The sequence below is a fragment of the Populus nigra genome, chromosome 16 (assembly GCF_951802175.1).
Source record: "Populus nigra chromosome 16, ddPopNigr1.1, whole genome shotgun sequence".
NCBI lineage: Eukaryota > Viridiplantae > Streptophyta > Magnoliopsida > Malpighiales > Salicaceae > Populus > Populus nigra.
This window is the reverse complement of record NC_084867.1, coordinates 1,103,835-1,116,834: the sequence shown is the minus strand read 5'-3', so window position 1 is coordinate 1,116,834 and position 13,000 is coordinate 1,103,835. Positions and strand designations below refer to the sequence as shown.

At 33.2% G+C, this 13,000-nt stretch overlaps 1 pseudogene; it reads left to right on the top strand.

Annotated features, from left to right (window-relative positions):
- Window positions 1-914: 914 nt before the first annotated feature.
- On the top strand, window positions 915-5,489 carry LOC133676040 (probable plastid-lipid-associated protein 14, chloroplastic; annotated as a pseudogene).
- Window positions 5,490-13,000: the final 7,511 nt, after the last annotated feature.

The following is a 13,000-nucleotide window of genomic DNA, read 5'->3' as shown; positions in this document are numbered from 1 at the left end:
CACCCCTGAACCAGTTCTTAACCGTGCACATGGCTGGATAAAAGATCAAAGAGGTAAGAAAGTCCAAATAACAAGCACAAAAGCTTTTGGGTTGTTGACTTCCCCTTGCCCATAAAATTTCCACCAGATCTGTTCTTCAATTGGAAAAGAGAAATCAATTTAGGGTTTTCTTAGGAGAGAGAAATTATGTTTGGAGAGAGATTTGTAGTGTTTGTATCATATTATACATGAGGAATAATTAATTTATATTTTCATTTAAATTAAAAATTATATTCACCTAGAATGTAAATTATAAATAAAAACTGGAGTCAAAGTGAAAAAAATATGGATAATGAGAATAATTTTTTCATTAATTTATATATATATATTTAATGGAGTTAACATCACTAAAAAGTCAATTCAATCTCAAAATTACAAATTTTTCAACTGAATTCATTAGACATTCCCGGTTTAACAACCTTGAGCATAACAATCTATAATAATATAATTATTTTTTTAGCTCCAAAACAAAAACGTGGGAAACAACGAAAAGTGACGTGGGGGAGAAAGGAGCGTGCACCGTACGCAAAACACAAAAAATAACAGGAGGTGAAATGTAAGAGATACTCGGAAAAACAGAAGTTGACACTAGCCAAGCCCGGGGCTCCGGATTCCTTCACGCATCTCTCACACTCTTCTCTGTTTCTTCACACTTTCCTCTCCTTCCTTCTGCTAACTAACTCCTCTCTGAATCAAAAAATATTCTTAGACTTGTAACGGATTGATCGATTGACGGCGGCGACGGCGGCAATATATGGAGTCGGATTCTGTTCTCTTTCTGATAATTTGTCGACGATGAAACTGATTTAACGACGTAGTAATGGTAGTATCATCGGTGTGAGAAGCAGTTGTTCTGGGAGAGAAGCAGTTGATCGTGTCAGTATTGGCCTTGGTGGCCGGGTAAGCCAGAAAACTCTACTTCAATTTTTTTTTATTTTTTATCTTTATCTGTTAAATATTGTTAATTTCGTTGTGATTTTCGGTTATTAACACTTAAGGATAGTGTTTAATGTCCAAAAGTGATTGTTCTTAGCACTGATAATTATGGCATGGATAACTGAATTGGGGTTTGTTTTAGGCGGATGAGGTGGTTTTCGAAGCAATAGTAAAGGATTCTAATAGGTTAGCTTTCTTTTCTTATTTGATTTCGTGTGATTATTGGAGGTAATGAGTATAATGTGGAATTGCAGCCCTTTGCATAACATTAAAGTTGTGCTTAGGAAACTTGTCAGTACTCAAGCAAAACGTAGAGGAATGCGAGCAATAGAGGTTTGGGGATTAGTTTTGGAGTTTTGTTTATTTTGTATTTGAGGTTTTGAATATTGGTGTAACCTTGGTGTTGTTAAAGTGTTTTTAGGTATTGAAGAAGCTGGTTCGCCGTAAACTTATGTACCATTCTTATTCGATGCAAGTTTATGGTTATATTTCTTCACCTACTAGTGGCCGTGGTTCGTTTACTCTGGTACATGGGGTATGTTCTGTTTCTGTGTAAGATTTTTATATTGCGTATGCATTAACTGTTTCGTTTTGTGAAGCCATTTAGTTGTTTATGCTAGGCAGGTTAGTCTTTCTACAAGACCCCTGTTGGAGATTTTCTGTTTATTGGACGAGCCTTCATTTCTCTGCATGTTGCGTGTGGAAGCAGTTCTTCTCATATTTCAATTTTTCCATTTGTGAGGTTAGGGATTTGAAAGTTTATGTCTTCCTTTTTATTTTATGGCAGTATCATGGTAGTTTTTCTTTGAGACATTGGCTTCAACAATCAGATTGGCTTCCTACCTTGGAAGCCACTCTGGCATTGGATGAGGAATCTGTCAGGAGGGTGGGAGATGACACGGTTGGAGGACCTGCTGTCTCTCGGCAGTTGCGAATAACACGCATATTGATGAGGGATCTCTTGATTGGAGTATGTATAGCTTAATTGTATTCATGTATTATCTGTGCACAAATAGTTGCCATTTGTTGTGTACAACTAAAGTGTAAGGTGTTTGCTTTGCTTACTTAAGGTGAACTACTTGCACGGTCATGGACTTGCACATACAGAATACAGAGTTGAGGCTGGAGAATGTGCATATAAGCCCAGTGGATAGGCATATTAAAGTAAATGCAAGCTTTCCCCCTTTTTATGATGTTTTTGAATTTTATATTCTCTGAATTTAGAATTAAATTCGATATTTATAGATTAAGGAAAGCAATTCTGTAAGGAGAAGGGTGTTGGAGGAAAACTCTTGTTGATTTGTGTTGTCTGATATGACAACACTTGATGCACAACAATTTCCATTGATCTAGTGAAGTCAAATTTTATTTCTGGTATTCTGATTTGAAAGTTTGGTGGTTCTAGACTTATGGTTGAGGAAAGGTTTATTAGCACAAATATTGGGGAACGAAACAAGACATGAATAAATCAGCACCATTGAATTAGTGCACCTCCCACACATGGGTACAACTATCCACTGTTTTCTGCTCCATAACTTATGCTATAAAGCACTACGTCATTGATTAAGCTGTGTAACATGTGGTTTCTTTCTTGCATTGATGTCTTACTGTGTGAAACTTCTGAAATTCCAACTTTTCAGGTAGGGATACTAGGGAATGCTGCTGACTTTTACGACGATGGTCCAAATAGTAGCACACTGGACAACATGGACAGGTGGCAGATGATGATTGCATTTGACATGAGGTATGAATAGATAGATAGACCTAAAAGTGTATCCAGTTAGTGCTGCTAGCAGAGCTGCTGATGTACTGAATTCTGTTTCATCCATGTTGAAAAGATGTGTAGGATTTATGATGGCAAATATGGTGCTGCGGGAACTCATGGATCCATTAATTTTCTTGAAGTTCAAATCATTCCTCATGAAGGTCCAACATGCTAGTCTCTTTTTTTTTTTTTTTCTTTTTTTCCTGTAAAGCTTTTGGATTAATCAATCCAGAACCTGGTGGAATTTTTGTTGACTTGCATTGCATCTCTGGATAAGATCAAGTTTCTCTTCATTAATTTCTGCCAGTTTCTTGAAGACTGGAATACATTGGCAGTCACTTTATTTGCTCAATAAGAAAAAAATCCTATATTATCATCATGCACTACTCATCATGTGTTGGTACTGATCCTAAGATGTTGTACTGGCATATTGAGTGTTAACTGTGTTACCAAATTTCTCTTTTATGGATGAGTGCAGGGGAATGATCCTTCATGCTTGCGTGAATTTTTTTTGCAAATCCTCAGTAGGAATTCTCCTTCTGGAAATGTTGGACTGCAAGTAGTCCGAATGCAAATTACCATACTTTAAGCTACACCTTTCACAATATGTATAAAGATTGTTTTTTATAAGTAAAAGCCACATGAATTATTAGGATGTTTAAGTTCGTTTTGTAGATACTTGATCGGAACTGGGGTGCTGGTTGGAACCTTTTATCCTTGTTATTGGCAACCAAACCTTCAAAAAGAATAAGGTATTCATCAGTTCATCTCTTATTAGACAATAGTAAAGACAACACGAGGTTAACCATATTGAATGGAATCTGAATTAATTTGAGAGAGATGAAGCATCTATTATGACTATTTTGTTATGCTTTGCAGTTGTTTGGATGCCCTCAGGCATCTATTTCTGTGTGGACCAAGATGGCGGGTGGCGCCGTCCATGGATATCATCAGATGGGGTCTTGGCTCAACTGCAGTTCGAATTACGGAGGAATACATTTATAAGCAGCCCCAGGTTTGTCTACAGCTAGCATTTCTAAGTTCTCTAATGTCACTCAGATGGATTCATCGTTTGTTATTTCAAGCCTGTGCCTTGAGTGATTAGCTGGAAATTAGTTTCATGTTCTGAGCATGGAGTAGCGCAACCATGCATCCTGATCATTTATCAGAGGCTTTGGGAACCTAGAAAGTACCCTGTTTTTCTAGGGAAGCACAAGTATGAGATGGAACAATTAGTGTTACTAATTAATTTCCTGTTACTTGAAAGATATCTTAGTGTGCTTCTATTTCTATTTGAACTACTAAATGTTTGCATGTAAACTCATTATATATCTGGTGTTGGTTTATAGCTCGCAATGACATTACATTGACAATGTAAACTGACTGGTGAATTTTGATGTGATAGCGTAATAGGCTTTCCTATTTTATCGAATTGATGGAGATGCTGAATGCTCATTCAAGGCCAAAGGTTAGCAATTATCTGCTTTGTTCGTAGCTTTTGTAGATTCATTAATTCTTTTGCTCTCTCCGAAGAGTCATATGGGTCTATGTGTAGTTGCCTCAAAGATATTATAACTTGTATCATCCATCACCTTTACTTTCAAAGGCTTCTTCTAATTTATGGTCACTTGTTCTTTGCCATTTACTCTCTCGTTTTGTTAAGTGAACACTTTATGTGAAATGGTCTAACTGCTAAATGCATTGATACAATAGAAAGAAAAAGAAGCTAGAAACTTATTTGGTTCTTAAGCTGTTGTACTTCTTCAGCAGCCAATATTCTTTGGATTCTTCCTTCTGGTAGAACATGAAACATTTTATTGATTGATTATGCTTTTACAATCTATCTCCAACGAGCTCGGGATCGAGGCCTTGTTATTCTCAAAGGTTACTCAATATTGAAATTTCTGCTCTATTTCAATGTGCAGAACTGGTTGGAGTTGCTTCTAGGAAATTGGCGTCTATTATACTGTACTGGGAGACAAATAGGATTGACCCTCCGTTAGCCTTCTGCTCGCGTCCTGATTGGTGATGTTTATCTAACTATAAATAGAGCATTAAAATTAAATACTAGTATTTCCTTCACATCGGACATTGGCTTCACGGTCATGAATGGTGGAGCCTGGCCTCATGACAAAAGTGGTATAACTGGGAAATTGGAAGTAAACTCTTTATTCCGGTTGACATCTGGGAGACGGTTGTATCTTAAGGAGGAAAAGACATCAGAGAAGTTATCCTTTGGGCAACCAAACAATCTAGATTCTTTAGCCCAGAAATTGTCAGCTAAAAAATGGAGGAAACTTGTCCCGTATAAGGAGTTTCCCTCGAGCCTTCCAGTGGCCAAACTTGTTTCAGCTGACATTGAAGTGAAAATGAATCTCGGGGACAACCTTAATCAAAATGATGTTACACCAAGCAGTATAGTTCAAGAAATTCGTGTGCAAGTTCCGCCTGAGATGTTTGATTTGTCTAGGCTCGTCTGCGGAACATGTGGATTCCAGACTGCTAGTCCTGTGCGGGGTCAATGGATCAGCTCTCTTATTTACAAGATCTATGTGTTGATGAAACCTGTAGATAGCCATTGCGCGCAAGTACTGTAGATAGAAATTGCTGTTGTGTTCTAGCACGTGTAATTTGTACAGTCGATTAATTGAAGAAGATCAACCTTTTCCAAATGCAGTGCGGCCTGATGTCTGAGTGGCTTGTCAAATGTTGCAATGTTATAAAGCTTTGTTTGAAAAATGATTCTACCCTTAATTTGGCCAAACCTTAATTTATAAACAGAATACTATTTTATATACGTTTTTAAATTGAATCTTGAGGTGATAATTTTGTTTATCCAATGCTACATGCTAGAGTAGTATTTGTAACAGCACCTATAGAAATAGTTTCTTTATTGTATGTATATATATAGTCGTGACTATATATGTAGGATCTTTTGCAAGCCCGAGTGACTCTCTACCTTTGGTGCAAATCTTTTCAACAAGTGGATAGTGTTTGTATAGCTAATGATAGTATACTAGCTAGTTAAGAGATGAGTATGAAAATAAGGTGCAAAATAGCTTTCATGGTTGCTATCTTCATGGCCAATGAAGTAAAGAGCTAGAGGACAAATTAATACGAGCTCTTAGATGAGCAAACTCTCGTAAAAAGACTACTCAGTTTCTTTTGTTGCAATAACGATGATATGCATCTGTCGAGGTATACTCAATATGAGCTGTGAAATATATATATATATATATATATATATATATATATATATATATTATTTTAATAAAAAAATAATCTAGATTAATCTAACAATCTTCTTCATATTAATTTCCAAACCAACATGACAACTGTAGTTTCAAGTACAATTGGACCAGGCCAAAAGATACTGGAAGATGTGCCCTGTGGTTGTAATTTTAGCCAAGTGAACTAATTTAGCCGGCTGGAAAATTATAGGTTGGTTTTTTTATTTATGAATTTATTTTTTATTTATTTTTTTAAAATACATAAATATTACTCTTATAACATTAAGAAAAAAACTAATTTATCAAGCTAAAAAATCTAAAAAAATAGTTCAGGAATATAAAATCAAACCAGATAATTTTTTTTTTGTTTCGACCTGTTTTTCAAATAATATTAAAATTTAAAGAAATCACCATTAAACTTTTATTATGAGCATCATCACAAATAATAATTTATTTGAGATTATGGTGGTAAAAAAAAAAGAAACTTGAAAATCTTAAATTTTTGGTTTCTTGTTATATATAATTTATTGCATAATTCATGGGATTGGTGGGGCATCTGCATTCTATTCTTTTACCTTCGTAATCTTACCCCATCTTCTTGGAAGAAATAATAATAATATATATATATATATATATATTTTTTTTTTTAAAAAAAGAACACTTGTAATCTTACCCAATCTCTTCAAATACCAACTGTCGTGGAACTGGCTCAGGCTTTATCCACAATTGCTTATCTCAGTCTGATTATTATACATTTTACAACTTTAAAATCTTCACACCTGCTGTGTTACAGTCATTGTTGCTAGCATCATCATCTTGAAGCTCCATGTGGGCTAGAGAGAAGTTTCAATTCAACTTTGCTCTAGTTTTAAAATCTTCACACCTCACGGGTTCTGTCCAGCTGATTATCTTACACGAACAGGTTTAGTTTTACAAATTTTAATGATCAGAAGATCTGAGATGAAATTCAATCTGCATGTAGCTGCTAATTAATGAACATGTGTTGAATTGTAATAATAATTGTTTTTTAATGTATTTTTTACTTAGAAATATATCGAAATAATTTTTTTTATTTTTAAAAATTTATTTTTAATTTCAACACATTAAAATAATCTAAAAATAAAAAAAATATTAATCCGAAGAAGAAAAATAAAAAATTTTAATTTTTTTAATAATATTACTAGTCGAACACACACCTCTGAGATTTATTGCTCATGTCAATCCAATTATAACCAGCGTCAAAATTAAATGTCATGTGGTCCTTATTTCACTTATGATAATGGCTTTTTTTGTACGTGTTGGATATTGTTGTAATGATTGTTTTTTAAAATATTTTTTATTTAAAAATATATTAAAATAATATATATTTTTTATTTTTTAAAAAATAATTTTTAATATTGATATATAAAAATAATATGAAAACATCAAAAAATATTAATTTTAAAAAAATAAAAAAGTTTTAATTTTTTTAATTTTTTTTTAAAATGTAAAAATAAACAGTAATTTTAATGAATGATTATAGCTGTTAAACTCTACCTTGTTGACTGATTCGGAAAATTCTAGACATATATTAGGGCTGGGTTTTTTTTAATTGAATTTTATAAGATATTGTTACGGACAAATCATTTCAATGTGGTCGGAATTTTAGTGACCTGTTGGAACTAATCGGATCAATAATAATAATAATAATAATAATAATAATATTTTTAATTAAAGTACACGTAGGTCCAGATATCCCACATAAATAAATAATAAAAAAAACAATATATTTTAATGAAAAAATTGACTCAAGGGGTGACCCGTATATTGGATAGTCTCCGGAGTCTGGATTTTGTTTAACAATTAAGATCATTATAATTGTCGAGATTCGCCTCCTAAAAAATGTCATCCCTCCGAGATGTCATAAAGATCCAATTTTGGATGAAAAACTAACAGCATCTCATCACCCATATATGAAGTATCAAATTATCGCAGTGATAATCATAAAACTACTTTTGTAAAAACTTTAATGTCATAAAAATATGCACGTGGGAGGCCCGAGGGTGTATTTGGTCTTCTTCTGTTTGTGTTTGACTTATAGCTACAATTGACTTTTTTTTGTAGGATCTATATAAAAAACGTATATTTTTTTATTTTTGTTAAACGTAATTTATATTTTTTTAAAATTATACTTTTACAACAACAACCAATCATATCTTCAAACCATATACATCGAGAAGGCGCCCACCATTCTCACCATCACCTTGACCACGTAGCGCCGCCAGTGTAAGCCAAAAAGAAAAGAAATGAACGGTACGAGTGCCGTTTTTGGAGTTCTGTGACGAGGATTCCATGACTGAACCAACAAGCCTCCTCATTACTAATGCTCTATGATTATATCATTATTCTGCGTCGATAGGAAGTCGAGGATTCAGGTAATTTATAAACCCTAGCTATTATCTCTCTATTTCAAGAGGTGTTTTTTCAAGATCAAACCCACTTTGATATCATAATTTTAAACATGAAATAATAATACCTCTTAAAGAGGCAATCAGGCAACGGATTTAAGCCAACATCGTTACTTTCTTTCGTCAAGATGCCGAATATGCAAAATAATTCACATTTTATATGCAAGAGCGCAACCACATTACTACTACTATACGTACCCTTGCATGAGAAGTGGCCTCGCGAGCTACCTATTGCGTTATTCAGAGATCAGTACTAATTCCATATTCTTGAAAGAAAGGTGCAGAAGGAAACATCTTGAGAGACCTTAGCAGATGGGATGGCTTTTGAAAGTTAAACATTTATACTAGTTGCAGAAGCAGCACAAATATATGAGAATTCGAGAAACTTGAAACTCACCCAACTTAGAAAGCTAACATGTCCCCCTAAGCGGGAAACATGGCTCCATTTCATTCACTACTGGATATAGTTAACAAGCCAACCATTAATAACAACCTTGGTGTTTCCTGTCTGGTGCATGAGAATATTCAAGTCACCGAGGTAACTTAGTAGACTAGAATTACGACTGAGGAGAAGTAAAATGCAAAAGTACAGAAAGGGACTCGATTAAGAACCATGCAAGCCAGGGCATGAAACCGGCACTATTATTTGCCAGCTTGACTTACAGAGCTATTAATTAGGGAAGTGGAGCATAGCCAAATATAGCACCAAAGACCTTGATTTCCTTTTCAGCACGAACTTTGTAAGAGATTGTTGCAGTAGCTCGGTTCATATGTTTAATAAACCTGACCTTGTCACCAACTTGTAGCTTCTTGCTCTTAACGAATGCAACCCAACCTCTTGTGAGGACTGGCTTTGGGTACTGTCCTCTCTTGCGGATGAAGCATTGAAAGGCCCAAGCTTCGCCTTTCTCGTCTGTAGCTTCAAACGTGACGGCATGGCTGCCTAGTTTGAAAGGTGGAAGAGACCTGAGAAACCTGATAGGAACTGACAGCCTCTTCCTAGTATCAGTTTTTCTGAGGATCTTCGAGAACTCTGCCATTTTCTAGGACAAGCAAAAGCTAGCGAAGCAAATGAAATGGGTTGTGGGAGCTTTCCTTTTATTATTTAAAAGGATCCACCAGGACCTCCCTCTACTCCAATTAATTTAAAGTAGCTACGTGGAAAGTTAACATGATGTATCCTATCGCGCGATAAACGTGCGATCTCGGTAGATGGCAAGGATTATATATGTATTAAAAAGATTATGATAGCTTAATGAGGTTTCTCCCGGTGGTGTACTCTTGAGTTTTAACCAAAAATCAATTACGCAACTTACTTAATGAGGTTTCTCCCGGTGGTGTCTTGAGTATTGAAGATATGTTGTGATAGCTTTTTTTTTGGGTTTAATTATATAGAAAAGATTATTTGATTAGGTAAATAGTTTATATATATATATATACATACTAGGGCCATTTAAAAATATTTTTTTAATTTATTTTACATATAAAAATTCATCTCACAATAATTTTAATAATATATATTACACCTTTTATTTTAAAACTATAACTAAAAATATCTTTTTAAACCGTAACCTTTATCATTATTAATATTCTTTTAACACAAACATTATCTTTAGCTTTCAACCGCATAACTATAACTAGTATATAGTTTAGCGATAAAATTTTTGATTGACTGTCATTTATTGTACTGATAAATGCTAACCAATTCAATTCAAGCGAATTTTTTCTTTTTACATAGAAAAGAATATTAAATGTTGTTGTTGTTGTTGTAGAAGTTATGTTAGGCGGTGATATATCAGCGTGTTTATATATATATATATATATATATATATATATATATATATATATATATATATATATATATATTAAATGTTGCTGTTGTTGTCGTCGTCGACGACTTTGGAGGACCTGCTGTCTCTCGGCAGTTGCGAATAGCAACCATATTGATGAGGGATCCATTAATTTTCATGAAGTTTAAATCATTCCTCATGAAGGTAATCCTTAACCCAACCTCTTCATGGTACTGCCCTCTCTTGCGGATGGAGCGTTGAAAGGCAAACAGTGTCTTAACTACACTGTCCATCAATATTATCAAAAACGCGTTTCAGTAACGTCTACTCGTGAAATTATATCTATCAATATTATTAAAAACATATGTAATGACTCGTAAAATTATATTCATCAATGTTATCTAAAATATGTTTTAAAAACGTGTATTGACTTGTAAAATTATATCCATTAGTATTATTAAAAACTAATGGATATAATTTTACAAGTTAAAACATATAAAATATATAAAATTATGTTAAAAATTTAAAAACCAGTAAACTTGTAAGGAGACTTATATTTCATCAAGCTCTCTCCAGGCATCATTATCAGCCGTAAATATAAGGAAGGCAAATTATATATATATATATATATATATATATATATCATTTTATTTTAAACAGCAACTAAAATATTTTTTAAAATAACCTTAATGTATATCATTATTTTTCTTTAATACACGTTATCTTTAAGCTTTCAAATGCATAATAACTAGTACGTAGTTTAATGATAAATAATTAGATTGATTACCATTTCTCATACAGATAAATGCTAACCAAGTCGAGTCAATTTTTACTTTTTACATAGAAAAGCAAGTGAAATGTTGTTGTTTATGTAATTAAATTACATAAAATGATTTGATTTTATGAAATTTTTGTGACGTGATGATATATATATCATTGTGTTATTTGTCTAAAAACCATGTTCAAAATATAGAAATAAAAATAGAGTGATAATCTAAAATTATTAAGCTTAATTAAGTATTCAGTCTAAATATATATAGGTCTAGCAAATTATTATATCTAGTATTTTTTTACTCAATCAAGTGTTGAACCTAAATATATATGATTCTGACGAGTTATCAGATCAAGCATCATTATGAGCCCAAACATAAATAGATCTGACGAGATACCATACCCCATATCTTTGAGCTTAGCCAAGCGTTGAGCCCAGACATGTATAGATCAGTTTGACGAGCTACCACACCTAACATTCTTAAACTCAATCAAGTGCTGAGTCCAATCATATATAAGTCTGGCGAACTATTATAACATACATTCGTGAGCTCAGCTAAGCGCTAATCTCAAACATGTATGGTTCTTGCAAATTACCAGACCCAACATTCTTGGACCCGTCAATTGTTGAACCCAAGTACATGTAGCTCTAACAATCTTATCATGCTCCATATTGAATCATGAGAATATTTTGATGAGCTAGAGATTTTTTTTCCATGTGATGTGATGAGTCATAGATATATTTTCTCTAATGAGTTAGAGATCTTTTACTCTATGATGAGTTAGAGATCTTTTTCTCCCTTTAACACAAAAAAAATAGTTTAATGATATCAGAAAAAGAGGACTGTGGGGTCCTCTTCTTGATAAAAAAAAGAAAAAGAAAAAAAAAGATAAGAATCATGGGCTATAAAGATTTATTAGATCTTAAGAAGAAAATAATTAATTTTTTCAAGCTACTAAAATTTTTAGCATATATACTTTCAGATTTTATCTCTCTAATAGATTTTAGCCTTTTCTCTAAAAAAAATATTTAAGTATCAGAGAGCCTCTAAATCTACAAAAAGAATCTTTCACATGTATTATCGACCAATCACTTTGCTTTACCAAGCACTAGGTACTGACTACTAGCCACCTTCACCAGAAAAAAGGAATCAAATATCAATAAAATCAAAAAATTAACCAATTATCCAATATGTATATCTTATTACCAAGCTACTTAAATTTCTCAAGATCTAATTAATTAATGTTGTATGTGAAAACTGTTAAAAAAACGATCTACCATTTTTCACTAACTGGTTTAATGATATATATATATATATATATAATAATTGGTAAAAGTAGAAAATCAAAACACTTTTGTGATGGACCATGTCATAGTGGAAACTGATAAAAAAGAAACTCAATTATTCTTCAACAACTGGTTTATTGACATCACTAATTACAGTCAACGACTATTATTCGACAACTGATTTACTGAAATCACTAATCACCGTCAAAAATAGAAAATCAAAACACTTTCGTAATGTGCCGTATCATGATAGTTATTGACACATCTGCCCCACAGCAAGTAACTACCACCCACCCTTATTCTTTTCTTTTTTTCTTTTTTTCTGGACCGCCCAATAATCCAACAAACTAAAATATAGTACATCAAACTTAAGGGTGACAGAGGGTTCCAAGTTCATATCTCCATTTGCCTCATCAAACAGCTGGACCTGCATTCACCATGATTTATTTCACTTTCTCTCTCTCTCTCTCTCTCTTTTCTCCATTAAAGGCAGACAGAGTACTGAGAAACAATTTCATGCGCTAATAAAGAAAAATTAAAGAAGAGCAGGAACATATGCTTGACAAAAAAAGAGATATTCTGGCAGATTGGCTTCATCAAGGCACCAAGGTTTTAATGAACATGAGAAGCTGGGCCATGCAAAAACTTATCAAAAAGTCATTTTGATTAATTAGGGCAATCAAAACATAACTCTTTTCTAATTATCGCCATAGTTTATTTCAATCCAGAGGCCA